Source organism: Mobula hypostoma, chromosome 8 (assembly GCF_963921235.1).
Source record: "Mobula hypostoma chromosome 8, sMobHyp1.1, whole genome shotgun sequence".
NCBI classification, from domain to species: Eukaryota; Metazoa; Chordata; class Chondrichthyes; order Myliobatiformes; family Myliobatidae; genus Mobula; species Mobula hypostoma.
Window position 1 is genome coordinate 63914462 of NC_086104.1, and position 27147 is coordinate 63941608.

At 42.6% G+C, this 27147-nt stretch overlaps 1 long non-coding RNA gene across 1 annotated transcript; it reads left to right on the forward strand.

Moving 5' to 3' along the window:
* Positions 1–24929, forward strand: LOC134350129 (uncharacterized). The gene is made up of 3 exons (XR_010018825.1): positions 1–24; positions 17772–17954; positions 24812–24929. It is a non-coding gene; the product is annotated as an uncharacterized LOC134350129 (long non-coding RNA).
* The last annotated feature ends 2218 nt before the right edge of the window (positions 24930–27147 follow it).

Below are 27147 nucleotides of genomic sequence, written 5' to 3' on the forward strand. Positions count from 1 at the left end.
GGAGAACAAAAGTGATGAAGAAACGTGAGTAGTGAATAATTTTAATTGATTAATAAGGCTTTAACGTTGACAGAATGATCACAATCTTGTCTCTGCAGCAGGACTCGGTGAGTTTGAGTTCTTTTTCAAAGTTTTCCATGAATATAGACTGACCATTAAGTGCACCATTGACAGAGTGGGTCATCGTCAAACCAGCACAAACAAAGTACTGGAGGAACTCAGTAGGTCAGGCAGCATCTATGGGAATTAATAAATCTTTGATGTTTGGGCCGAGTCCCTTCTTCAGGACTGGAAAGGAAAGGGGAAGACACCAGAATAAAAAGATGGGGTTGAGGGGGGGAAGGAGGTTAGCTACAAGGCGCTAGATGAAGCCAGGTGGGTTGGAAAGATAAAGGACTGGAGAATAAAGAATCTGATAGGAGAGGAGAGTGGATCATAGGAGAATGGGAAGGAAGAGGAGACATAGGTGAAGGTGACAGGACCGAGTGGGGAATAGAAGAGGGGAGGAGGGGGTGGCCTCGTCTTGGCACAAGTGGAGGCCATGGACCGACATGTTGGAATGGGAATGGGAATTAAAATGTTTGGCCACTGGGAAGTTCTGCTTTTGGCAGACACCTTATATTCCGATGTCTGTCTATTTCTCTCAGAGATGAGGTCTTAACTGCTGAGTTCCTACTGTGTTATGTGTGTTTTGTTCAAGATTTACAGAATCTGCAGAATCTCTTATGTCCGAGAAAGGATGATGTATAGCTTGGAGGGTTTTCCATGCATCTGAAATATTGCCCTTTGTGCTGGTAGAGATCGTGGTGTTGGAAGGAGTTGTTGAGTAGCTGAGGCAAATGACAGCAGTGTATTTTGTATATCAGGTACGAGATTACATTAGATTAGATTAGATTAGGTTACAGTTAGTACTGGAGAGAATGAATGGTTATGCAATGGATCAAATGCCGATTAATTTTGCTGTCTTACCTGAATGGCTTCTAGTTTCTAAAATGCTGTTGGATTTAAATTCAACCAGGCAACTGGAGAATATTCCATACCATTGCCAATTTGAATCTCGTATCTGGTGGGAAGTCTCTGAGTATCAGGTGGTGAACCAGTCACCACAGGATATTTAGTCTCCTGTCTGCTTATTTAGCTGCCATGTTTATGAAGCTGGTCCAGTTCAGTTTCTGGTTAAGAGTGACCTCCTGCATAGCTAAAATACTCCAGTCCTGGTAACATCCTTGTGAATCTTCTCTGCATCCTTTTCAGTGCAACTTCTCCCTCTCTTAATGTGGTGCCAAGCACTTTCCACAGTCCACCAGCTATAGACTGACTATGATTAATTATAGATTTATTATAGTTAACCATTAGCTGCCACAACTGCAGAGTGCCACAACTACGGAAGGGTGTCATGAAGGAATTATCTTCTGAGTCAGTGTGGGTGGAAGTCATAAATAGGAAGGGAGCAATCATTCTTTTTGGTCTATGCTGTAGACCACACCTGCCCCCCCCCCCCAACATCCTCATAGTAACAGAGACACTGAGGAACAGATTGGGAGATAGGTTTCGGAACAATACAAAAATAACACCATTGTTGTCATGGGTGACTTCAGGTTCTCTAATATTGATTGATAACTCCACAATGCAAATGGCTTAGGTGGGGTAAAAGGACTCCTGACACAATATGTAGATAGGGCAACCAGAGGAGAGGCCATACTGGATCTGGTGCGAGGCAATGCATTCAGAGATAGCGCCCACAACTCCCTGATCTTTACCTTGGCTTGGAGAGGGATAGGAGCAGACAGTATGGGAGATAAGTTAACTGTGAGAAGGGATGCTATAGGTAGGAACTTGGAAGCATAAATTGGGAATGGATGTATCAGCTAAATGGAGCCATGGGTTCTGGAAAGGCTTGTCCCACTGAGGCAGGGAAAGGATGGTAAGGTGAAGGAACCTGAGGTGAATTCTGCTCCTATATCTTATGGTCTAACAATGGTTGATAAGAGGATGAAGAAAGCTTACTTAAGGTTTAGGAAGCAAGGATTAGAGAGTTACAACTTGCCAGGAAGGAGCTGAAAAATGGACTTCGGAGAGCTAGAAGGGGTCTTGAGAAGGCCTTGGTGAGTAGGAATAAGGCATGCTACATGTATGTGAAGAATAGGAGAATGGGTAGAGGGTAGGTCTGAAAAGGGATAGAAGAAGAAACTTGCGCCTGGAGTTGGAGGAATTCGGGCAGGTCCTTAATGAATTCTTTGCCTCAGTATCCATGAGTGAGAGGGATCTTGATGTTTGCGAGGACAGCATGAAACTGGCTGACATGTTAGAACATGTCAATTAGAGGAGGTGCTGGAGTTTTTGAAAATCATTACAATAGATAAAGCCCCGAGGTGGATAGGATATACTCAGATTATTACGGGAAGCAAGGGAAAAGATTGCTGTGCCTTTGACGATGATATTTGTGTCCTTATGACCCACAGCTGTAGTACCTGATGTTTGGAGGGTGACATATGTTATTCTTCTTTTCAAGATAAGTTCTAGGATAGCACTTGGGAAACCCTTTTTCACTGGGTGTCTCTAGAGGTGCGCTCGTTAGCCCCATGCTAACAGCCACTGGACTCAGTGGTGCGAAAACCACTTTTTTCAGACTCCATATATCAGGGGAGATGTATCCCGTGAGGTTGGGATGTCTTGCCTACCCGAACCCACATAAGTTGGAGCTCATCTAGGAGTTGTCTTTAACTCACTCGATGGACCCTTGGTCTGCATGAAAGCACACACCACTTTCCGAATGTTGCTCGAAAAGATTTTTAGAGACAGGATCTACGAGCAGTTGGAGATGCATAATCTGATTAGGGAAGTCAACATGGCTTTGTGAGTGGCTTGAGAGTCTGAGGAATCCTTTGAGGACGTGACAAAGCACACTGATGTTGATAGAGCAATGGATGTGGTGTATATGGCTTTTAGTAGGATATTTGATAATGTTCTCCATGGTAGGTTCATTCAGTAAGTCAAGAGGCATGTTCTGGGACCTTTGCTCTTTTAACTATTAAAAAGGGCTTGGATAAGGAAGTGGAAGGGTGGGTTTGCAGATGATATGAAGATTGGTTGAGTTGTGGATAATGCAGAAGGTTGTTGTAGATTACTATGGGACATTGACAGGGTGCAGAGCTGGGCTGAGAAGTGGCAGAAACAGAAGAGTGAAATGATTGGTAAGTTAAACTTGAAGGCAGAATGCAGGGCTATTGGCATGACCATAAGCAGTAGAGAGGAATAGAGGGATCTTGGGGTCCGTTCCATTGATACCTCAAAGTTGCAAGCTGATGGAGTTGTTAAGAAAGCATATGGTGTGTTGGCCTTCATTAGTTGGGGGATAGATTTTAAGAGCTGTGAGGTAATTTTGCAACTCTATAAAACCCTGGTTAGACCACACTTGGAATATTGTGTTCCATTCTGGTTACTGTTACGTACCCCGTAACTGGGTTGCCAAACCAGCAGAAATGGATCACTCAGTTGGAGTCTGGAGTACTAGAACTAAGAAAGTTTTATTAAAGAAACAAGCAACACAGTAATCGAAAGGATAATAAATGCAACAGTTCAGTGATGATAAACACACATGTGCACAGAATTAAGATAACAGCATCAATCAAGCTCTATCGTTGTCTAGGGGTAAATGACCAATTTCAAAATGACTCAAAGTTCAGTCCAGTTTAGTAGTTCAGTTCGCAGTAATCGTTGTCATGGCGATGGACAAGGTGGGGAAGAGAGACATAGAATAGGAACAACTCATCATTCAGCACAGCTTCACTCACAGACCAGCGAGATGGCTCACAAACAGCTTTTGGGCAGGTCCTTGGTGATGTCACCTGAGGTCACCGACTGTGACCCCTCCTCCAGATGCGGTCGATCCTCTGCAGTGAACCCGGCACCCAGGCAAGGGCGGACACACACCGGGTTCCCGCTGATCGTACCTTTCCACCCTGTGCGTTGTCCGGTTCTTCTCACCACTCGTGAGAGGCGCACCGCTTCCAGGGTCTCGTTACCTCGGGTGGCGTGTGTGTCTGTCTTAGCGAACCTGTCCCTTTTTATCCCCCTGCTGGGGTATCGCCTGTCCATCACTTCAAACAGTTCAGGGCTCAAAGGGGGGAGCCGCTCCAGACAGCTCTTCCTCCCACATCCCTTCATTACACATCTCCAGACGCTGCTCCATTGTTCCTTATCTCTCCTTCCCCTGAGGGCAGGTGGCAGACCAACTGCTGATGCCACTGATGCTAGCCCAGGCCAGCAAACATCTTACTTTTATGTGTATTCTCGTAACACTTCCCCCCTTTAAGGATTTTTACCGGGAGGTAAAAATTACAAACATGACTACATTATCTGATACATACACAATATACATCTTTAACAGTTATTTAGCTAATACAGAGAATTTGAAGCTGTCGATACCTTGACAGACAGTCATCACATTTTCTGTTCCTTTTACACGTGTTATTAATAATCCCTTAGACCAGGCTCCAACTCAGCAAACTTCATAGTGGCCAAAAACACTGATGAATTGCGACCAATGTAACCTCTCATTTGGTTTTGTCCCGGACCACAACAACAAGGGTCGTCCCATTCCGACTCAATTTTCCCTCGCAAGGGCTTAGTAGGAGGGGGACGGGTATTGACCGCAGAGTTATTGCAAAACTTCCTGCAGTACCCCACCATCTCCAAAAGCCTTCTGAGGGCCCTCTTGTCTGTCGGGGTTGGGAGGTCAGCGATAGCCTGCACTGTAGCTTGCATCACTGCCAGCTGCCCCTGTGTCACCACAATTCCCAGGTAAGTGACATTCGTGTGGCCGAATTCATTTTTTCCAAGATTCACTATCAAGCTGGCTTCAGACAGCCGTGTTAAATTGCCAATACACACCTCTGTGTTCATCAGCCCTTTAGTCACTGAATTACTCAAAAAATATGGGTGTTGTTTACTTGGCCGCCCTATTGTAACCGACATAACCCAACGTCCCAGTTCTTTGCATTTCCTCGGGACAATCAAACACATGGGTGCGAGTCGTTTAATTACTCCTTCGGGGATTAAGGGAGAGACCTTATCAGTAGACCTGGCCAAAACAATAGCCTTCTCCCATCTGACCGATCCCATCCTAATCTTTTCAAAATGGTTTTTTCCTCTTATCAAGGGGCCCCTAGCTTCATTGATTTCCACGCTAACACCGACTAGGTTTGTTAGCATATCAAAAGCCGGTGACCGTCTCAGTTCGCGTCGGTCATGATCAATAACATTTTCCCCCCTGGGCAGCCGGTAACTCTCTTTCATGATTCCACCAACTGTTTCCACCAGCACCGCAAAATGTCCACCGGGGGGTACCTCGTGGGCCATGTTAAAAACCTCATCCCCATAACTCTTTTGCACCACCCCCCACTCCTCATCTGCGGGTACTGTACTTGATTTCCCTTTCTTCCTTAGCACTTCCTCCTCCGCACAATAGCTTGTCAAGGCTGTGTCAGAGAGAGCGGTCTCGGCAAAAACCATCAGCCCCTCGTCTCGCTCCTGCGTCTGCACAAATTCTTTCCTGGCTACTGCTACGTCCGTCCCAGCTCCCTCACTACCTCTTATCTCACTACACCCCGTCTCATACAAGGTTGGCAGAAATGTTTCAGCCAAATTCACCATCGCGGGCGGGGCCTCCATGCTGGCAGGCTGACCCGTCAATCTCACGACTGGGAACACGATCCCTCCGGCGATGTCATTACCGAGCAAGACTTCCACGTCTTTCATTGGTAATTCGGACCTCACCCCGATCGTGACTAGTCCAGAGACCAGGTTGCTCTGTAAATGTATCTGGTGCAAAGGGACTGACTCTGTCCCTTCCCCAACACCTTTGACCTCTACCTCCCCAGTCTGGGTCTCTGAGCTAAACTCTAATACACTCTTCAGTATTAGTGACTGACACGCTCCCGTGTCTCTCCAGATCCGCACTGGAACTGGTTTTAACCTCTTTTTCACTGACACCAGTCCGGCCGAGATAAACCTCTCGCGCCCTTCCTGGACTTTTTCAGACCTGTCCTTCCCTAGCGGTTCGCTTAACAGCTCAATACAGCCATTCAAAATTTCCGCTTTTCCTTTCCCCGTCTCTTTCCTTGGGGCAAAGCACCTGGACGCAAAGTGTCCGACTTTCCCACAATTATAACAGACGACCCCAGGAGACTTCCTACCAGGCTGCTCCCGGTCTACCTTATCCTTTTCACTAGTCCCCGGCTTACTTTCTGACTTTTCCGGCGGACTCTCCCCGCCGTCCTGACTACCCTTCTGGTAGCCTTTACTCGGGGCAACCTTCATTTTATGCGTCAACGCATACTCATCCGCTAACTTAGCAGTTGCGGCTAACGTGGCTGCCTCTTTCTCATCGAGGTAGGGTCTCATACCCTCAGGGACACAACCTTTAAACTGCTCAATCAGAACCAGTTGCAGCAGTCTGTCATAATCCCCCTCTACCCCTTTCGAGGCGCACCAACGCTCACAATATGTTTGCATCTCACGAGCAAACTCCAAATACGTGCGGTCCCACCGCTTCCTCGCATTCCGGAACCTCTGCCGGTATGCCTCCGGGACCAACTCATAAGTCCTGAGGATGGCCTCCTTCACCACCTCATACTTCTGGGCATCTTCCGGGGATAAAGCGGAGTAAGCTTGTTGGGCTTTCCCTTTCAGTACACTCTGAAGCAAGACAACCCACTTATCCCTCGGCCATTCCTGACTTATGGCCACTTTTTCGAAATGGAGAAAGTACCGATCCACATCGGTATCGTCAAATGGGGGAACCAGCCTAACCTCCTGGGTCGCCCGGAACCCTCCACCTTGGTTCGGCACGAGCCCCTGCTCGGCCCTTATCTTTAACTTCTCCAGCTCAAATTCCCTTTCCCTCTGTTTCTCCTCTCTCTCCAACTGCCTGTCCCTCTCTCTCTCTTCTCTCTCCAACTGTCTTTCTCTCTCTTGCCTTTCTAACTCTCTCTCTTTCTCCTGCCTTTCTAACTGCCGTACCCGGAACTCGTGCTCGAGTCTCAGTTTTTCAAGCTGTACCTGTACCGCGTCTCCAGCAGGTTTTTCAATAGACACCTCCCCCAGCTCACCTTGGGGAAACACACCTTTAGATACATAGTGCTCTACAATAGCTCTGTGTATCTCCTCTCTCCTCATTGTCGACTTCACCTTAGCAAGATTCACCCGTTTGGCCACAGCTAACAATTCCGATTTCCTGGCATCCTCTAATGCCTCCAAGGTCGGCGCCTTTATAAATTCCTCAACCTCCATTTCTGCTGTTTGTCTTTTCTTTCTTTCGGGAATTTTAACCCAATCAATTTACTCCGTCCCAAATTTAGCGTTCAAAATCGCGGACGAGAACCCCACTTATGTTACGTACCCCGTAACTGGGTTGCCAAACCAGCAGAAATGGATCACTCAGTTGGAGTCTGGAGTACTAGAACTAAGAAAGTTTTATTAAAGAAACAAGCAACACAGTAATCGAAAGGATAATAAATGCAACAGTTCAGTGATGATAAACACACATGTGCACAGAATTAAGATAACAGCATCAATCAAGCTCTATCGTTGTCTAGGGGTAAATGACCAATTTCAAAATGACTCAAAGTTCAGTCCAGTTTAGTAGTTCAGTTCGCAGTAATCGTTGTCATGGCGATGGACAAGGTGGGGAAGAGAGACATAGAATAGGAACAACTCATCATTCAGCACAGCTTCACTCACAGACCAGCGAGATGGCTCACAAACAGCATTTGGGCGGGTCCTTGGTGATGTCACCTGAGGTCACCGACTGTGACCCCTCCTCCAGATGCGGTCGATCCTCTGCAGTGAACCCGGCACCCAGGCAAGGGCGGGCACACACCGGGTTCCCGCTGATCGTACCTTTCCACCCTGTGCGTTGTCCGGTTCTTCTCACCACTCGTGAGAGGCGCACCGCTTCCAGGGTCTCGTTACCTCGGGTGGCGTGTGTGTCTGTCTTAGCGAACCTGTCCCTTTTTATCCCCCTGCTGGGGTATCGCCTGTCCATCACTTCAAACAGTTCAGGGCTCAAAGGGGGGAGCCGCTCCAGACAGCTCTTCCTCCCACATCCCTTCATTACACATCTCCAGACGCTGCTCCATTGTTCCTTATCTCTCCTTCCCCTGAGGGCAGGTGGCAGACCAACTGCTGATGCCACTGATGCTAGCCCAGGCCAGCAAACATCTTACTTTTATGTGTATTCTCGTAATGTGTAAAATATGTAAAAGCTTGAAAGAGGGTACAGAAGAAATTTAACAGGAGGCTTCCTGAACTAGAGGGCATGTCGTATAAGAATAAATTGAGTGAGCTAGGGCTTTTCTTTTTGGAGGGAAGGAGGATGGGAGGCAACTTGATAGGTGTACACAAGATGATAAGAGATATTGATGATAAATGAATAGCCGGATACTTTTTCCCAGTGCAGAAATGGATAATACCAGAAGACCATAAGATATAGGAGCAGAATTAGGCCATTTGGCCCTTTGCGTCTGCAATGCCATTTTGTCATGGCTGATCCAATTTTCCTGTCAGCCCCAATCTCCTGCCTTCTCCTGTATCCCTTCATCTCCTGACTAATCAAGAATCTATCAATTTCTGCCTTTAAATATACATATAGAATTGGACTCCACAGCTGCCTGTAGCAAAGAATTCCACAGATTCCATTCTCTGGTAAAAGAAATTTCTTCCCATCTTCCCTCTATTCTGAGGCTGTGTCCTCTGGTCCTAGACTCTCCCACCATAGGAAACATCCTCTCCACATCCAGTCTATCGAAGCCTTTTACCATTTGATAGGTTTCAATGAGGTCACCCCTCATTCTTCTGAATTTTTGTGAATAAAGGCCCAAAGCCATCAAACACTCTTCGTAAGACAAGCCATTCAATCCTGGAATCATTTTCGGGAACTTCCTTTGCCTGTCTCCAGTTTCATCACATTTTTTCTAAGATAAGGGGCCAAAACCTGCTCACAGTACTCCGAGTAAGACTTCAACAGTGCTTTATAAAGTCTCAACACTACATCCTTGCCTGTATATTCTAGTCCTCTTCAATGAATGATAACACTGCATTTGCCTTCCTCACCACAGACACAACCTGCAAATTAACCTTTAGGGAATCCTGCACAAGGACTCCCAAGTCCCTCTGCCTCTCAGTTTTTTTGTATTTTCTCTCCATTTAGAAAATAGTCAATCCTTTCATTTCTTCTGTTCAAGTGCATGACCATACACTTCCCAATACTGCCACTTCTTTGTCCATTTTCCTAATCTAAGTCCTTCCGTCGTCTCTCTATTTTCTCAAAACTACCTGCCCCTCCATTTATCTTCATATCCTTTGCAGGGGCATAATTTGAAGGTGATTAGAGAAAAGTAAAAGGGGGGTAATGTCAGAGATAAGTTTTTACACAGAGAGTGGTGAGTGTATAGAATGCCCTGCCAGAGGTGGAGGTAACTGCAGATACATTAGGGACATTCACGAAACTTTTAAACAGACACACGCATAATTTAAAAAATGAAGGGTTATGTAGGAGGAACAGGTTAGAATGATATTAGTCTAGTATCATAGAGTATACCCTAGATGGCGTTTAACCCAGATAAATGTGAGGTTTTGCACTTTGATAGAGCAAATGCAAGGAGACAGTACACTGTTAATGGCAAGATCATGAACAGTGTCGCTGAGCAGAGAGATCCTGCCATCCAAGTTTATAGCTCCTTGAAAGAGACCACACAGGATCAATAAGGTGGTTAAGGCACCTTATGGAATGCTTGCTTTTATTATTTGAGGCATTGAGCTCAAAAGTCAAGAGGTTATGCTGCTACTTTATAAAACTCTGGATAGGTCACATCAGGAGTACTGCATACATCACTGGTCACCCCACTGTAGGAAGGATGTTGAGGCTTTGGAGAGGGTGCAAGAGAAGCTTACCAGGATGCTGCCTGGTTTAGAGGGAGTATGCTATCACAAGAGGCTGGATAGACTGGGATGTTTTCTCTGGAGTGCCGGAGGTGAAGGAGAGAACTGACAAGAGGTTTACAAGATTATGAGAGGCATAGACAGAGTGAACGGAGAGTACCTGTTTCCGACAGTTGAAATGTCTAATACCAGAGGGCATGTATTGCAGGTGAGATGGGGTAGGTTCAAGGGGGATGTGAGGGGTCAGTTTTTTACTCAGAGATTCATGGATGCTAGAATATATTGAAGGCTCTTAAGAGATCTTTGGATAGGCACAGACATGTAAGGAAGATAGAGGAATATGAACAATGGTGTAGGTAGGAAGGATTAGTGTTGGGTGTTTTTGATTTACTTTTTAGCTTTCTTAGCACAACATTGTGGGCCGAATGCCCTGTTCCTGTGCTGTAAAGTTCAATGTTCTACATTCCAAAGGTTGGCACAACATTGTTGGCCGAGAAACATGTACTGTTCTGTAATGTTCTATGTTCTCTAACTGATGAAGGCAAGTATCCTGTATGCCTTTTAAAACATTTTCTACTAGTGCAGCTGCCTTCAGAATCCTTGAAGTCTGTCACTGAATACATTGAAGTCTCTCTGTTTCTATAGGTCTCGCAAACATCTCAATGTTACTAGTCCTCTGAAACTGCATCACTTCCTAATTTTCAGATTTAAGTTCCTTCTGCCCCTCTTACTAACCGATCAGTATTGTTCTCTAGCTGAAGGATAACTTCCTCACTATTAAGCACACCACCAATCTTTATGTCATTAACAAAATTGCTAATCATATCTCTTACTGTTATGTCCAAGAAACATCTCCCGGTTCAGTAATTGTGATAGAATGAGGTAACTGCTGGATTCTGCAGCTCCTAATGGATCACCAGCCGTTTTGATCTGCCAGATATGTTCTAGCTCTAAAGGAAACAAGTTTACAAAAGAAGACAAATCATACAAATAATAAGTAAACTGAGAACTTGAGCTGTAGAGTCCTTAAATGTGAATCTATAGGTTTTGGAGGCAGTTCAGTATTAAAGTGAGTGAAGTTATCCACATTAGTTCAGCTACTTGATAGTTGGAGGGTAATATCTGTTCCTAAACCTGGTGGTGTGGGACTTAAGGCTCCTTTATCTCCTTCCTAATGGTAGCAATGAGGAGAGATCATGGGTTGGATGATGGAGGTCTTTGATGATGGATGGTGCTTTCTTGTGGCAGTGCTCCTTGTAAATATTTACAGTAAAGGAAAGGGTTTTATCTGTGATGGATGGAGCTGTATTAACCACATTTTGTAGACTTTTCTGTTCCTGGGAGAGGTCCAGGAATGTAGTAAAAGAGTCAGGCAGAGAGCTTCAGAGATGAGTCAGGCTGGGATTATGTAAGAGGAATCAATAGGGATTGTATTGAAGGAGTTAGGGCAGCAAGTTTTTGGTGGTGATTGTTAAGATGATATTGGGAAATACACACTTAGTGGCCATATTATTAGGTACACCTGTACACCTGCTCGTTAAAGCAGCCAGTCATGTGGCGGCAGCACAATACATAAAAGTATGCTGGCATGGCCAAGAGGATCACATGGATGTTATGGTAGGGTAGCTGTTAGTGTGACACCATTACAGATCAGGGCCTTGGAGTTCAGAGTTCAGAGTTCAATCTCAGCGTTCTCTGTAAGGAGTCTCTGCACATCTGCCCCGTGGAATGCATAGACTTTTTTTCTGGGTCCACTGATTTCCTTCCATGGTCCAAAGACTTACTGGTGGGTAAATTGCCCCCTGATTAGGTTAGGATTAAATCAGGGTTGTTGGAGGTTGCTGGCTGGTGCAGTTTGAAGGGCTGGAAGGGCCTATTTTGTGTTATAACAAAATAAAATAAAGAGGTTGTTATTCAGACCAAACATCAGAATGGTGAAGAAATTTAATCAAAGTGACTTTGACCATGGAACTTACAGAGAGTGGTGTGAAAAACAAACCGAAAAATCCGGTGAGTGCCAGTTCTGTGGGCAAACACGCCTTGTGAATAAGAGAGGTCAAAGGAGAATGGCCAGACTGGTTCAAGCTGACAGGAAGGTGACAGTAACTCAAATAACCACAGGTTACAACAGTGGTGTGCAGAAGAGCATCTCCGAACACAGAACATGAACGTTGAAGTGGATGGGCTACAGCAGCAGAACGCCATGAACATACACTCAGTGGCAACTTTATTAGGTACAGGAGGTGCCCAATAAAATGTCCACTGAGTGTATAAGGTCGTCAGGATTTGAGCAGTAATCATGGCGTAAGGGTTGTCAGGTTGGGAGACTGATGTTACAAGGTTTCAGTGTGGATGATGAGCCATGGACACTGATAGGTGTCACTCCTGTAATTAGAGAGATATTAATTAATTAAAATGGGCCTTCCTGTAAAGAGTGTCTGGTTCTGGATTCTTCTTTCATATGACCTAAGGACTAGGAACAGTTGCAATTTTAATTTCAAGCTCTTAATGATAATCTTCCAGTGGTGCCTGTATTTCCTGCAGCTGTCTGGATAAAACTGGTTCTCCTTAAAGCAGAATTATCCAAAAAATACAGATTAGCTTTATTTGTCGCATGCACATTGAAATATACAGTGAAATGTGTTGTTTTGTTTCAACAATCTTCACAACTCCAAGGCAGGTTGCAAGAGCTACCACGCTTCTGGCGCCAACATAGAATGCCATAGCTCACTAACCCTAACCAGAGGGTTTTGGAATGTGGGAAAAAACTAGAACACTTGGAGGAAGCCTGCGCAGTCATAGGGGGAACGTACAAACTCCTGACAGACAGCAGCTGGATTTGAACCCTGATTGGTAATCACTTGCACCGTACCATGATTATGCTAACCACTACACTGCTGTGCTGTACTCTGTAGTTCCCTTCATTGACCTTTCCTCAAACAAATCTCTGCTTTTGGAACTTAATCCCAGACTGAAGTCCATGCTCGTTCCTGGCAAATATTCTTAAAAGTGATTATGCTAAATTAGATTTACACCACCCATACCACTAAAAAGCGAGCATGTCCTTGCCTGTAAAGACGTTGTAAAGTGTCACTTACTGTAAAGATGTTGAAGAAGGTCCTGTGGTCAGATGAGACTAAAGTGGAACTGTCTGGTCTCCACACCACGCAGTATGTGTGGTGTACGTCCAATACTGTGTATCAGCTGGATAACACCATTCCTGCTGGTGGAGGTAGCATCATGCTATGGGGATGCTTTTCAGTCGCAGGGACTGGAAATATAGTCAGGATTGATGGGAAGATCAATGCTGCCAAAGACTGAGAAATCCTAGATAAAAATTTGCTAGCCTCTGCCAGAAACCTTAAACTGGGGAGGAAGTTTATGTTTCAGCAAGCCAATGACCTAAAGCATGCTGCCTGAGCAAGCATGGAATGGCTTCAAATGAAAACTGAGTTCCTTGAGTGGCCCAGTCAGAGTCCTGATCCTAACCCGAGTGAACATCTCTGGCAAGAGTGCTGTTCACCTTTGCTCCCAAACTAATCTGGCACAGCTTGAGCAATTTTGCAAAGAGGAATGGATAAATCATGTTGTGCAAAGCTAGTAGAGACTTACCCCAAATGACGACTGGCTGTAATTGATATGAGGTAATTCAACCAAGTACTGAGCAAATGATAATGAATACTTTTGAATTGCTGTCATTTCGGGTTTTGAATTTTTAGTTTTTCATGCTTTAAAGTTTTCCCTGTTTTTTTGGCTCTACGGTGAAAAATGAGCATGTAATTCACAAATAAAAATTCTCAGTTGAATTGATCAAAATCCCTGTTTGTAACACTCATTTATGTGAACAAAGGGTTACGGGCAGAATAAGTTTTCAAGGCACTATAAGCCAAGTTACCTGAGGAACATTATAAAGGTCTGTGATAATTACACATTGAGCAAGAAAAGTCATTCTGATTTCTCTGGAATTCAGAATACGGTCTTCCTGTGACCTTTGGGCAATGAGAGCTAGACTGTAGCTTCCCTTCACTGACTGTGCCAGTGATTGGTGGTCACATCTACAGTCTCATCTGTGGTTTGTCTTGTTTAAAAAGGGATAGAATAACTCACAGGTAGGTAACTACATGAGTAGGACACTTTGAAGGTTGGAAAATTTATGTAACTTGGATTTAAACAGGATATATAGGCTTACTCCTTAGTTTTGATACCTCTGCACATACTGTACAGTGAAGTGGTTATCTGAGCAGTGTAACAGAACCAGTTTAAAGGCGAAATGTCAACCTTTTGCATTATAAATGTGAAAATCTTAAGGCACTATGTTTGACTAAGATCCAGAAAAGCTAGTTCCTATAACTGGTTCCAATCAAAATAATTGGAAGGTTGATTTTGGTCCTTTGTTACAGTGTAAAATCAGTCATTACCTGCGATTAAAAGTTGTGAAACTAACTAGATAGAAAATTCCTTTCTTCATTACAACAGAAATTTATCAGGTGGTGGAATCATGTTACGTCAGGAATTTCATTGCCACCACAGTGCCCAGGAGTTACTTGGCTTGCTCCAGGCTAACATTTCTGGACCATCTCCAGATGTAGATCTAAGCTCATTGTTCATATCACAATAAATTGCTCCAGGGGAGTAGCTCAAATTTAAAAGTACATTTATTATCTAAGTATGTACATGTGACCATATACCACCTTGAGTTTCACTTTCTTGCAGGCATTCACAGTAGAATGGAGGAAAGCAATAGAATCAAAGAAAAACTAAACACAAACAAAGGCTGATAAAAAGCAACGTGCAAAAAAAGACAAACTGTCTTTGGTATTTTGTATTTGGGTACCAAATCCGTAAGGTGCCCAGTTGGCACCCAAGCAATGGGTTGGAGTGTTCAAAGAACATCAAAGGAAATGATAAAGTTACAAGAATCTCATGAATTATTTAATTGGTCAGTGGGTGGGGGAGGTGGAAGAGCTCTTTAAAATTGTTTTATTATTATTGTCACAGGTACTGAGGTAGAGTGAAAAACTTGTATACTGTTCTTAAAATAGTACAAGGTAAAACAATAACAGAATGCAGAAAAAATGTTACAGTTCCAGAGAAAGTGCAGTGCAGGCATAGAATAAGGTACAATGTCAAACAAGTTGGCTGTTACATTTCATATGGAACAACTTTGGGTCCATTTTAATAGAACTTTATTCATAGTGATGGGAAATGCTGAAGTAATGAAAGGTTCTATGCAAATATAGCTCACGCTTTCTTTTCCCCTAAACATATTATGGTGTAAATTTTCACAGTAAAAATGCTTCAGTAAGAATGTTATTGAATTGATCACTATATGAATGAATTCCACATTTATTCAGGAGAAATGCAACATGCAGTACACTTTAAGCAATAAGAGCTGGTATTTATGAATGTAAAGCCATGCATGATAATGCGTTAATTGGAAAATCAGAATTAGGACATTTGAAGTCATTGCTTTGTCCCTAACACTGTACAAGCTTAAGTCTGCTTTACTGTTTGTGTTGCATTCTAACTCAGCGATGACGCTGAAGAAGTGACTGTTCTGAATATTACTGTTGTTCGCTGAGTTAGATAAACTTGACCTATGACTGTTTCAAATTCTATGTTACTGTTATTGAATAGAAAATTCTGGGATCAGTTTGAAGCTAGTGCAGTTAAGACTGAAGATGAAACCAACTCAATAGGCTTGACTATAGTCAAGTTCTTCTGCTGCACTCTTCTTGCTGCCTTGGTGCTTGGCTTTGCTCTACTAAGCAAGGTAAGTTCGTTTGTTAAAGTGAATTAGCAACTGCCACAAGTAAAGATATTTCTATTTTCTTGTTGTATCAACTGTGAACAGTGCCTAATTTTTCATATTTCATAACTGCTCTGATAGAATTCTCTACCTATGAGATGAAGCCACTTCTTCTGGTAATCTGTGTTCTGCAGTTGTACATTTCCAGGCATTTGTCATCTTCACGGTTCAAGATTGTTTAATGTAACTTCCAGTACACGTATAGAAAAGAACAAAATAATTCTTACTGTGGGTCCAATACAGCACAAAAAAGCACAATAAGATGAAGAACACTATAATAAAAATACTTGAAACGGCTTACATACATAGATTGACTGTATCATACATTGATTGATTCTATAATTCTCCATAATGTGACACTGAGCAGAGGATTGTCTGTACGTAAGGTGACTCTGACAGTAAATGATAAAATTGAGGTGTTGATCAACCTCAATTCTTGGGGAAAGAAACTATTTTTGAGTGTGGACGTACTGGTGTGGATGCTATGTAAACTGATGGGAGTAGAATGCACAGTTCATGGGAAAAGTGGGTGGGATCCTTCATGATATTATTGGCCCTTTTCCATCACCTTTCTGCTGCCATAGTGCAGTTTCCATACCATACAGTGGTGCAGCATGTTAGGATGCTCTCTACTACATATCTGTAGAATGACATGAGTATTGATGTACATAGTCCAGCCCTCTTCAGCCTCCTTGGAAAGCAGAGGCATTGGTGAGCTTTCTTGATTGCGTTGGACATGCTCTGGGACCATGATAGGTTGTGCAAGAAGCTGTTTCATCATTGTTGTTGATGAGCCTGGATCATCAGAATCTGCTTTTCATCTATTCGCTTCTCTGCCTCATTTGAAGGTCACTAGTTTAGACCTGGTATTTTCTCTTCTTTTACTTGTTTATTTTTGCCAAAAATTTGATTTTGTTTGTAATATGAATGTGGTCTAGGAGTTTTAAGCCTTTGCCATCTTTTCTCCAGCTCCCCGTGTATTTCCAGTTGTCCAATGAGCCAGTCAAACACATCCGTGTGGACCTTACAAAACTAGCTTTACTCAGACACAATAATATTCCACCAGGACCCCTGAGATTGGTGGGACAGGAGGGCATGGCAGGATGCCAGGGTCTGGATTCACAACAGTGGCACTGGAACTCACCCTGTTAATGTCTTTCAGAATTTTGCTTTTATTAATTGAATCATTTTTTTTCTTCTAAGCTCCTGGTACTTTAGGGCAATTATTTGACAAGTATGTAAACAATATGACAAGGAGCATGCTATTTGACCTTCTGAGACAGCTCTGCATTCATCATGATCATGGTTATCTGCTTCCATAATACTCCTTTTCTTCAAATTCTCCATATTCCTTAATATCCAGAAAGCTAGAGACCCCTGCTTTGAAAGCACTCAGAGATTGAGACTCCACAGTTCTCCAGGTCTAGAACTACAAAGATAGGATATCCCCTCAACTCCAAAATCTATTCAGTCTTTCTATTGGATTGACTACAAAACAAATATGAATGTGAATACTGCACCCAGTCTCAATAAAACCCAATGCAATCTCAACAAGACTGTATTACATTTGTACTCCCATTGGCTTTCCACTAAAGTCAAATATTTCATTTATCACCTTTGAAAATAACTGGTGATCAAGGGATGGAAAGTATTACAAATGTAGAATTATTCAAGAAGGGAGAAAAATAGGGTGAACATTTATAAGAAGTTCATCAATATTCCTAAGTCATTCAGGCAAAAATAATGTCATGAATGTGAAACTCATAATTATGAGGAGCAGGTGAGGTAAAGAAATAAAGATGCTTTCAGTGGCAAGCTAGATAAACACATAAAGGTTTGATGACAAGGGATGGGGAGGGGGGAAAAAGCAGGTTTCCAAGAAGCCCTAACTCCAGCATAGAACTGCTGAATCAGGTAGCTTATTCTTGTGTTATACATTCTGAGTAATTCCAGATGGATGTAGGGTGTGTAATCTTGTTAGCATTTGTTACATCATTTTTAACACTTGTCTTCTCTCCAGGTTTCTCTTCTTCTGATAATTTCAGCCACAAGTGATGCTTCTGTCTACTTTACCAACAAACCCTTCAGTCATCTGATTCTTGGCTGCGTGCTGATAGTTCCCAGCACCCTGACGGCTGCAAAGTGTCTGTGGAACCTCACATTCCGTCCTGAATCATTGCTTCCTGCAAGCAGCCTGATAATTGTAAGCAAATTGGGAATTAATTAAAGATTTTTATTAAACTATTCTGTCTTCATTAGTGGAAAGTTGCAGCCTCTTATCTTTTATTAACATAACTAAGCTCTTGTATGCAAGCACAGGAACTAAACAAAGATGGTGTATTTCTGGACATGACATGAGTGCAGAGTACAAATTAGCAGCTGAATATTGATGAAGCAGGTAGATGGTTCCGGTGGATATTGTGAGTAAATATCTGCTATTAGTTCTTTGGTCTCATTGCTGGTGAGCTATGGACAGTTAAAGGCAGGAAAGTAGGCCTGAAGATGTTGCTCGTTGTTGGCTTTTGGGAAACTATGAGCAATTCACCTTGGAAAAAGAGAAGGAGTGGTTAGAAGGAAGTGATGACATTTGATGTCAGGTGTAGCCAGGGCAGATTATCCTGTGGAGAGATAGGACCAAACTTTGTTAGCAGCCGCAAAAATGATCTTGTGTTGCTGCCATATCCAATCATGAATGGTAGTGAGTAATTAAACAGTTGACAGAAAGAGTGGATGCCAATCCTCATAAATGAATGAAACTAAGATGTGGAATCCATAGGCAAGAGATGGTTCATTTCAGCTTCTTCTAAGGTTGCCATCATCATAAAGCTGCCCTTCAACAAGTTCCATTTGTGATCTGAAGTCACATAAAGAGAGAAATTTGTGTTGATTAATGGAGAATCATGCCACCTTGCAGAAGTTCCTCTAGGTCATAGACAAGGCTCATTCATCTTCAGCTGCTTTATCAATGACTTTTCTTCCTTCATAAGGTCAGAACTGATTATTCTTGTTATTCATTGCACAATGTTCAATCCCATTCGCATCTCCTCAGAAGCACCTAGGCTTTTATTTTGTAATCACAAGAAATTCTGCAGATGCTGGAAATCCAGAATAATACATACACAATGCTAGAGGAACTCAACAGGTCTGGCAGCATCTATAGAAAGGAATAAACAATTAATGTTTCAGGCTTAGACCCTTCATCAGGATTGGCAAAGAAGAGGGAAGAGACTAGAATAGTGGAGGGGGGGGAGGGAAGGAGTACATTAGAAGGTGAAGCCTGGTGAATGGGGGGGAGGGGGAGGGTGGTGAAATGAGAAGCTGGGAGAAGATAGGTGGAGAAGGTAAAGAGAAAGGAATTTGATAGGAGAGGAGAGCGGACCATGAAAGAAAGGGAAGGAGGAGGAACATCAGCAGGAGGTGCAAGGTGGGTGAGCTGAAGAGAAGAGGTAAGACGAAAGCCAGAGTGGGAAATGGAAGAAGTGTGAAGAGGGAGGGGCGAAAATTACTGTAAGATAGAGAAATTGATGTTCATATCTCATGTTGGAGGCTGTGCAGGCACAATATATGTGCTTCTTCAACTGAGAATGTCCTCATTGCTACAGCAGAGGGGGCCATGGACCAACATGTTGGAATGAAAATAAGGATGATAATTAAAGTGGTTGGCCACTGGGAAATCCTGCTTTTTGTGGTTAAAAAGAAGGTACTTGACAAAGCGATCCCTCCAATCTTCATGAGTCTTATCAACATAGAGGTGGCAGTATTGGGAATACTGGATATACAGTAGTAGATGACCCCAACCATCTTGCAGGTAGAGTGTTACCTCAGCTGGAAGGCCTGTTTGGGACCCTGAATGGAGGTGAGGGAGGAGCCGAATGGACAGGTGCAGCACATCTTCTGTTAGCAGTGATAAGAGCCTGTAAGGAGATTAGTGGGGAGGGATGAATAGATAAAAGAATCACGGGAGAGAGTGATCTCTACATAAAGAAGAAAGTGGTGGGGCAGAGGAAAAGATGTGTTTGGTGATAGAATCCTGTTGAAGATGGCAAAAAATTGTAGCTGCTAGAGGGGTTTTGGGAAATGTTCCAGCCTGCAACTTCCAGGTTATTGGTCAGGCACCATTTCTGAGAAGAAAGATAGAGTTAACTTTTCAACATTTCTTCAGACCAAGAAAGAAAGAAAGGTAATTACAGTTGTACATCTTACAGTTATAAGACCATAAGTTATAGGAGCAGAATGAGGCTACTTGACCATTCGAGTCTGCTCCACCATTTCATCATGGCTGATCCAGTTTTCCTCTCAATAGACAATAGACAATAGGTGCAGCAGTAGGCCATTCGGCCCTTCGAGCCAGCTCTGCCATTCACTGTGATCATAGCTGATCATCCACAATCAATATCCAGTTCCTGCTTTATCCCCATAACCTTTGATTCCACTATCTTTAAGCGCTCTATCCATCTCTTTCTTGAAAGCATCCAGAGACTTGGCCTCCACAGCCTTCTGGGGCAGAGCATTTCATATATCCACCACTCTCTGGGTGAAAAAGTTTTTCCTCAACTCCGTTCTAAATGGCCTACCCCTTATTCTTAAACTGTGGCCTCTGGTTCTGGACTCACCCATCGGCGGGAACATGCTTCCAACCTCCAGTGTGTCCAATCCCTTAATAATCTTATATGTTTCAATAAGACCCCCTCTCAGCCTTCTAAATTCCAGAGTATACAAACCCAGTCGCTCCAATCTTTTGACATATGACAGTCCTGCCATCCCAGGCCACCTTGTGAACCTACGCTGCACTCCCTCAATAGCAAGAATGTCCTTCTTCAAATTTGGAGACCAAAACTGCACACAGTACTCCAGGCGTGGTCTCACCAGGGCCCTGTACAGCTGCAGAAGGACCTCTTTGCTCTTATACTCAATTCCCCTTGTTGTGAAGGCCAGCATGCCATTAGCTTTCTTCACTGCCTGCTGTACTTGCATGCTTGCTTTCAGTGACTGATGTACAAGAACACCTAGATCTCGTTGTGCTTCCCCTTTTCCTAACTTGACTCCATTTAGATAATAATCTGCCTTCCCATTCTTACCACCAAAGTGGATAACCTCACATTTATCCACATTAAACTGCATCTGCCATGCATCTGCCCACTCACCCAGCCTGTCCAAGTCACCCTGCATTCTCATAACATCCTCCTCACATTTCACACTGCCAGCCAGCTTTGTGTCATCGGCAAATTTGCGAATGTTACTTTTAATTCCCTCATCTAAATCATTAATATGTATTGTATACAGCTGCGGACCCAGCACTGAACCCTGCGGTACCCCACTGGTCACCGCCTGCCATTCCAAATGGGACCTGTTAATCGCTACTCTTTGTTTTCTGTCAGCCAACCAATTTTCAATCCATGTCAGTACTCTGCCCCCAATACCATGTGCCCTAATTTTGCCCAGTAATCTCCTATGTGGGACTTTATTAAAGGCTTTCTGAAAGTCCAGGTACACTACATCCACTGGCTCTCCCTTGTCCATTTTCATAATTACATCCTCAAAAAATTCTAGAAGGTTAGTCAAGCACGATTTCCCCTTCGTAAATCCATGCTGACTCGGACCAATCCTGTTACTGCTATCCAGATGTGTCGTAATTTCATCTTTTATAATTGACTCCAGCATCTTTCCCACCACCGACGTCAGGCTAACCGGTCTATAATTCCCTGTTTTCTCTCTTCCTCCCTTCTTGAAGAGCGGGACAACATTAGCCACCCTCCAATCCACAGGAACTGATCCTGACTCTATAGAACATTGGAAAATGATTACCAATGCATCCACGATTTCTAAAGCCACCTCCTTAAGTACCCTGGGATGCAGACCATCAGGTCCCGGGGACTTATCAGCCTTCAGACCCAACAGCCTATCCAACACCATTTCCTGCCTAATATAAATTTCCTTCAATTCATCCATTACCCTAGGTCCTTTGGCTACTATTACATCTGGGAGATTGTTTGTGTCTTCCCTAGTGAAGACAGATCCAAAGTACCTGTTCAACTTGTCTGCCATTTCCTTGTTTGCCATAATAAATTCACCCGCTTCTGTCTTCAAGGGCCCAATTTTGGTCTTAACTATTTTTTTCCTTTTCACATACCTAAAGAAGCTTTTACTATCGTCCTTTATATTCTTGGCTAGTTTACCTTCGTACCTCATTTTTTCTCCGCGTATTGCCTTTTTATTTACCTTCTGTTGCTCTTTAAAAGTTTCCCAATCCTCCGGCTTCCCACTCATCTTTGCTATGTTATACTTCTTCTCTTTTATTTTTATACTGTCCATTACTTCCCTTGTCAGTCACGGCCTCCCCTTACTCCCCTTAGGATCTTTCTTCCTCTTTGGAATGAACTGATCCTGCACCTTCCGCATTATTCCCAGAAACACTTGCCATTGCTGTTCCACTGTCATCCCTGCTAGGGTATTGTTCTATTGAACTTTGGCCAGCTCCTCCCTCATAACACCATAGTTCCCTTTGTCTCAGCCTCAATATGTTGCCTTTTCCTCGTATCCTTTCACGCCCTGATCAATCAAGCATCTATCAACCTCAGACTTAAATATATATAAAGACTTGGCCTTCATAGCTGCCTGTGCCAAAGAATTCCACAGATTCACCACCCATATGCTAAAGAAGTTCCTCCTCATCTCCGTTCTAAAAGGATGCCCCTATATTCTGAAGCTGTGTCCTCTGGTCTTAGACTCTCCTACTATAGGAAACATCCTCTCCACATTAACGCTATTGAGGCCTTTCACCATTTGATAGGTTTCAATGAGGTCACCTCTCATTCTTCTGAATTCTAGTGAATACAGTACCAGAGCCATCTAATGGTCTTCATATGATAAGCCGTTCAATCCTGGAATCATTTTTGTGAACCTCCTTTGAATTCTCTCAGTTTCTAAGATAAGGGGCCCAAAACTGCACACAATACTCCAAGTGAGTCCTCACCAGTGCTTTATAAAGTTTCAGCATTACATCCTTGCTTTTATATTGTAGTCCCCTCGAAATCAATGCTAACATTGCATTTAGCTTCCCCACCACTGACTCAACCTGCATTTAACCTTCAGGAAATTCTGCACAAGGACACCTAAGTCCCTTTGCTCCTCAGTTTTTTTTTGTATTTTCTCTCTATTTGGAAAATAGCCAACTCCTTCATTTCTCTACAAAAATGCTTGACCATACACTTCTCAACACTGGGTATTTCATCTGCCATTTTGTGTCCATTCTCATAATCTGTATAAGTCCTTCTGCAGCCTCTCTGTTTCCTCAAAGCTACCTGCCCCTCCACCTATCTTCATATCACCTGCAAACTTTGCAAGAAAGCCACCAATTCCATCATCTAAATCATTGGCATGTAATGTAAAAGGAATCGACGCCAGCGCAGACCTCTGTGGAACACCACCAGTCACTGGAAGCCAACCAGAAAAGGCTCCCTTTATTCCCAATCTTTGCCAATCAGTCACTGTTTTATCCATGCTAAAATCCATAGTCTTGTAGCTTTTTATGTAGCCTAATGTGCGGCACCTCGTCAAAGGCCTTTTGAAAATCTAAGTACATAACATCAACCAATTCTCCCTTGTCTATCCTGCTAATTATTTCTTCAAATAATTCCAACATCTTTGTCAGGCAAGATTTTCCCTTGAGGAAACAATGCTGACTATGGCCTATTTTATCATGTACCTCTAAGCACCCTGATATCTTATTCTAAATAACTGACTGTGGCACCTTCCCAAGCACTGATGTCAGACTTAACTGGCCTATAGTTTCCTTTCTTCTGCCTTTTTCCCTTCTTGAAGAGTGGAGTGACTTTTGCAATTTTCCAGTCTTCTGGAACTATTGCAGAATCTACTGATTCTTGAATGATTATTACTCTTCAGCCACGTCCTTCAGAACTCTGGGGTGTACACCATCTGATCCAGATGACTTATCTATCTTCAGATCCTTCAGTTTCCCAAGAACCTTCTCTCTAGTAATGGTATCTTAACACACTTCATGACCCCTGACACCTGGAACTTCAACTGTACTGCTAGTGTCTTCCAGCGTGAAGAACGATGCAAGGTACTTATTCAGTTCATCGGCCATTTCATTGTCCCTCGTTACTCCCTCTCCAGCATCGTTTTCCAACTGTCTGATATCCACTCTCACCTCCTTTTTACAGTTTATGTATCTGAAACCTTTTGGTATCCTTTTTGATATCATTGGCTAGCTTACTTTCCTATTCCATGTTTACCTTCTTAATGACTTTTTAGTTGCCTTCTGTTGTTCCTTAAAAACTTCCCAATTCTCTAACTTCCCACTATTCTTTGTTCTATTTTATGCCCTCTTTTTGACTTTTATGTTGGCTTTGATTCTCTTATTAGCCATATTTGTGTCATGTTTTCTTTAGCATACTTCTTCCTCTGTGTGATGTATATATCCTGTACTTCTAAATTGCTTCGAGAAATTCTAGCCACTGATGTTCTGCCATCATCCCTTCTAGTGTTCTTTTCCAATCAATTCTGGCCAACTTCTCTCTCCTGCCTTTATAATTCCCTTCACTCCACTGTTATACTGATACATCTGACTTTAGCTTCTCTTCCTCAAACTTTAGGGTGAATTCAGCCATATTATGACCACTTGCCCCTAAGGGCTCTTTTACCTTAAGCTCTCTAATCAATTCTGGTTCATTGCACAACACACGATCCAGAATAGCTAATCCCCTAGTGGGCTCAACCACAAGCTGCTCTAAAAATTAGTTATGTAGGCACTGAAGAAATTTGCCCTCTAGAAATCCAGCACCAACTTGATTTTCCCAATCTACCTGCATATTGAATTCCCCTTAGACTATTGTAACATTGTCATAAACAAAACCATAAATTTGATTCAAAAACTGGAACAATACTGGAAGCATAACAACTACAGTAGTAGTAAATTAATGAAACAAAAGATTGACATGAGAATGTGGTTTGTAAGTATAATTGGCTTTGGTACCACTAGATCATTCAAAATTTATTTGAAGTATATTGTAAGAGTAATGCCTCTTGCTTTCCTTTCAGGTGTGCCTCCTGGAAGCAGTTGCATCCTTTGGTACAACAATGCTGGTTGTCATCTGCCTTCCTGAATTTGACATCCTGACAAATGTGTTCATTTCCAACAGTATTTACCTGATCCCATCGGTTCTACAAGTGATCTCTCTGAAATTCATCCACCAGCTAAGGATTACAATACCACTGGCTGGGCTTCTGTTTCTAATCTGTGGTTATATTCTCTTTATAACTGGCCAGATTTTGCACCTGAAAGAACATGACAAGATGTACTTGGGTCTGATTGTACTATTCTCAGTTTTAACTTCCCTAACCTGGTGGGAAAACTTTATCTCAAATTGGAAGCATCCAATATTTAGATATCTGAGATATGACTTGGATAACTCCAGGAATGTGATGAGCATGTGTATCAGTGTAGTGAGAATTGTTGTCACTGCTTGTGTTGTAGGAGCTTTGATACCCATTCGAGAGTTGGAGTGGGCAACTATCAGTGATGTGGCATCTCACGAAATCAGAATAATCCTGGGCCTTTTTGGAGTGCAGGCTGTGGCGTCAGTGCTTTGTTCCTGGTTTGGAGGCGTTGCATGTAAGATCCATGCAGTGAAGCGAAGTTTTGGTCTTCCTTTGATCCTAAATACTCCTTTGATGCTCACCTTTTTCTTGGCAGTTTTCAGAATTCATTACAATGAATTTCTGCAGACAAGCAACAATTTTAATATCTCAGATTTCTGTGCCAATTCCAGAACTGTGGTAAATGAAACAGTTGGTGTAGATATCCTCTTTTCAGAAATCATTCGCGGTATCTGTGAGCAGGGAGATCTAATAAACATGGTCAGTGTTGGATTAGTGGGAGCTGCTGGGGCACTCTGGTGGGTTGGACTCATTTTTGCAACCATCTATGTGTGGACCCAGAATGTCAACAGAATACAACGGACATCAGAGACCTTTGTTCGGAGAATCTACGAAGCTGCCTTTCTAGAACAATCCATGCTACTGAACAAAAGATTCCACATCAATCCGCGGCACACAGAGGAAACTGACTCAAGGTACAGATATCATAGTGTGTTTTAGATTTAATAGACAATCAATTCTGAGTTTTGATACAGGTTTTGTTGGATTTACATACCATTATTTTATAGCACAGGTTTATTTAAAAAGCATATCTGGTTAGAAATCTGCCCAGAAATCTGCCCCTGTTTTAAGCATCAAATCTGGATATGGTTGTATATGCTCATTGAACTCTGAACTTGATTTTAATGACTGAAGACTTTTAGATTAAATTTCAAAACTGTATTCATTGCCTATAATTATTTACAGCCACTTCTTTATTTATTATCAGACATTTGACTACTAATAAAACATAAGCCTATTTCATATTTATTTCAATATATAGCAGGTTGCAGTGTTAAATGCTGTTTTATACATTATGTCAGAATGGTTTTATTCAAATTCACAGGAAGAAAGAAAAAATGATGGTTTATATTTGTGCGACAATGTGGCATGAAACACCAGAGGAAATGATACGGGTAATAGCATCATTGTTCAGGTAAATACAAGATATTTACAAGTTCAATAATAATCCTCAGCAATTATTGGCCTGTTAGTTTTGTTTTTGTTTAGACAAGAATAACTAAATATTACTTGCCTTTCTAATTCCTTCAGTTTTCGTTTTTTTTCCTTGAGATGCGGTTATCTGTGCCAGGATTTAATTTTCTTCCTCAAGAAGGTATAGAGGTACAAAAAAGAAGCCAGAAGGGAGTCAAATCTTCTGTCACTCCTACTCTGACCAGTCAGTCTATGGCTTCTTGCACTGAATCTACAAAAAATGCCAAAAAACGTCTCATCTGGATATGGTGGCACACTTTCAGGCTCAATATTGTTTTCTCCATTCATACATAGATAAGGTTGTTTCTTTATCTGTAGGACAACTGGATATTTCTGCTGGATGTCAGTCAGCTGTGTCATTAGCTCAGTTTTTCTTGCTCCATTAGTCCAGCTTGATCTGTTAGGCATTTCCCACAGCATTGCTATTAACAACAAAACACAGACAAGGAAGAACAATTGCACTTTTGATGCTCTTAATAAACTACTTAGTACAATATTACCCTCTCTTTGTCCTATCCATCTCCTTAGCATCTTTTGTTTTCCCATTAAAATTACCTTCCTTTATTTATCTCTCTTTCCTAATTCTTCCATATGAAATGTTAACTGTTTCTCCCTCCAGATTTCTGAAAGAGGTTGCTCCATTTTCCACTTCCCTGGAAAACTGGAAATCGTGAAGCCTTTCGTGGTGAACTTTCAAGCACCATGAGACTCTGGGCTGATTCCAGGGGACTGGAAAATCTCAA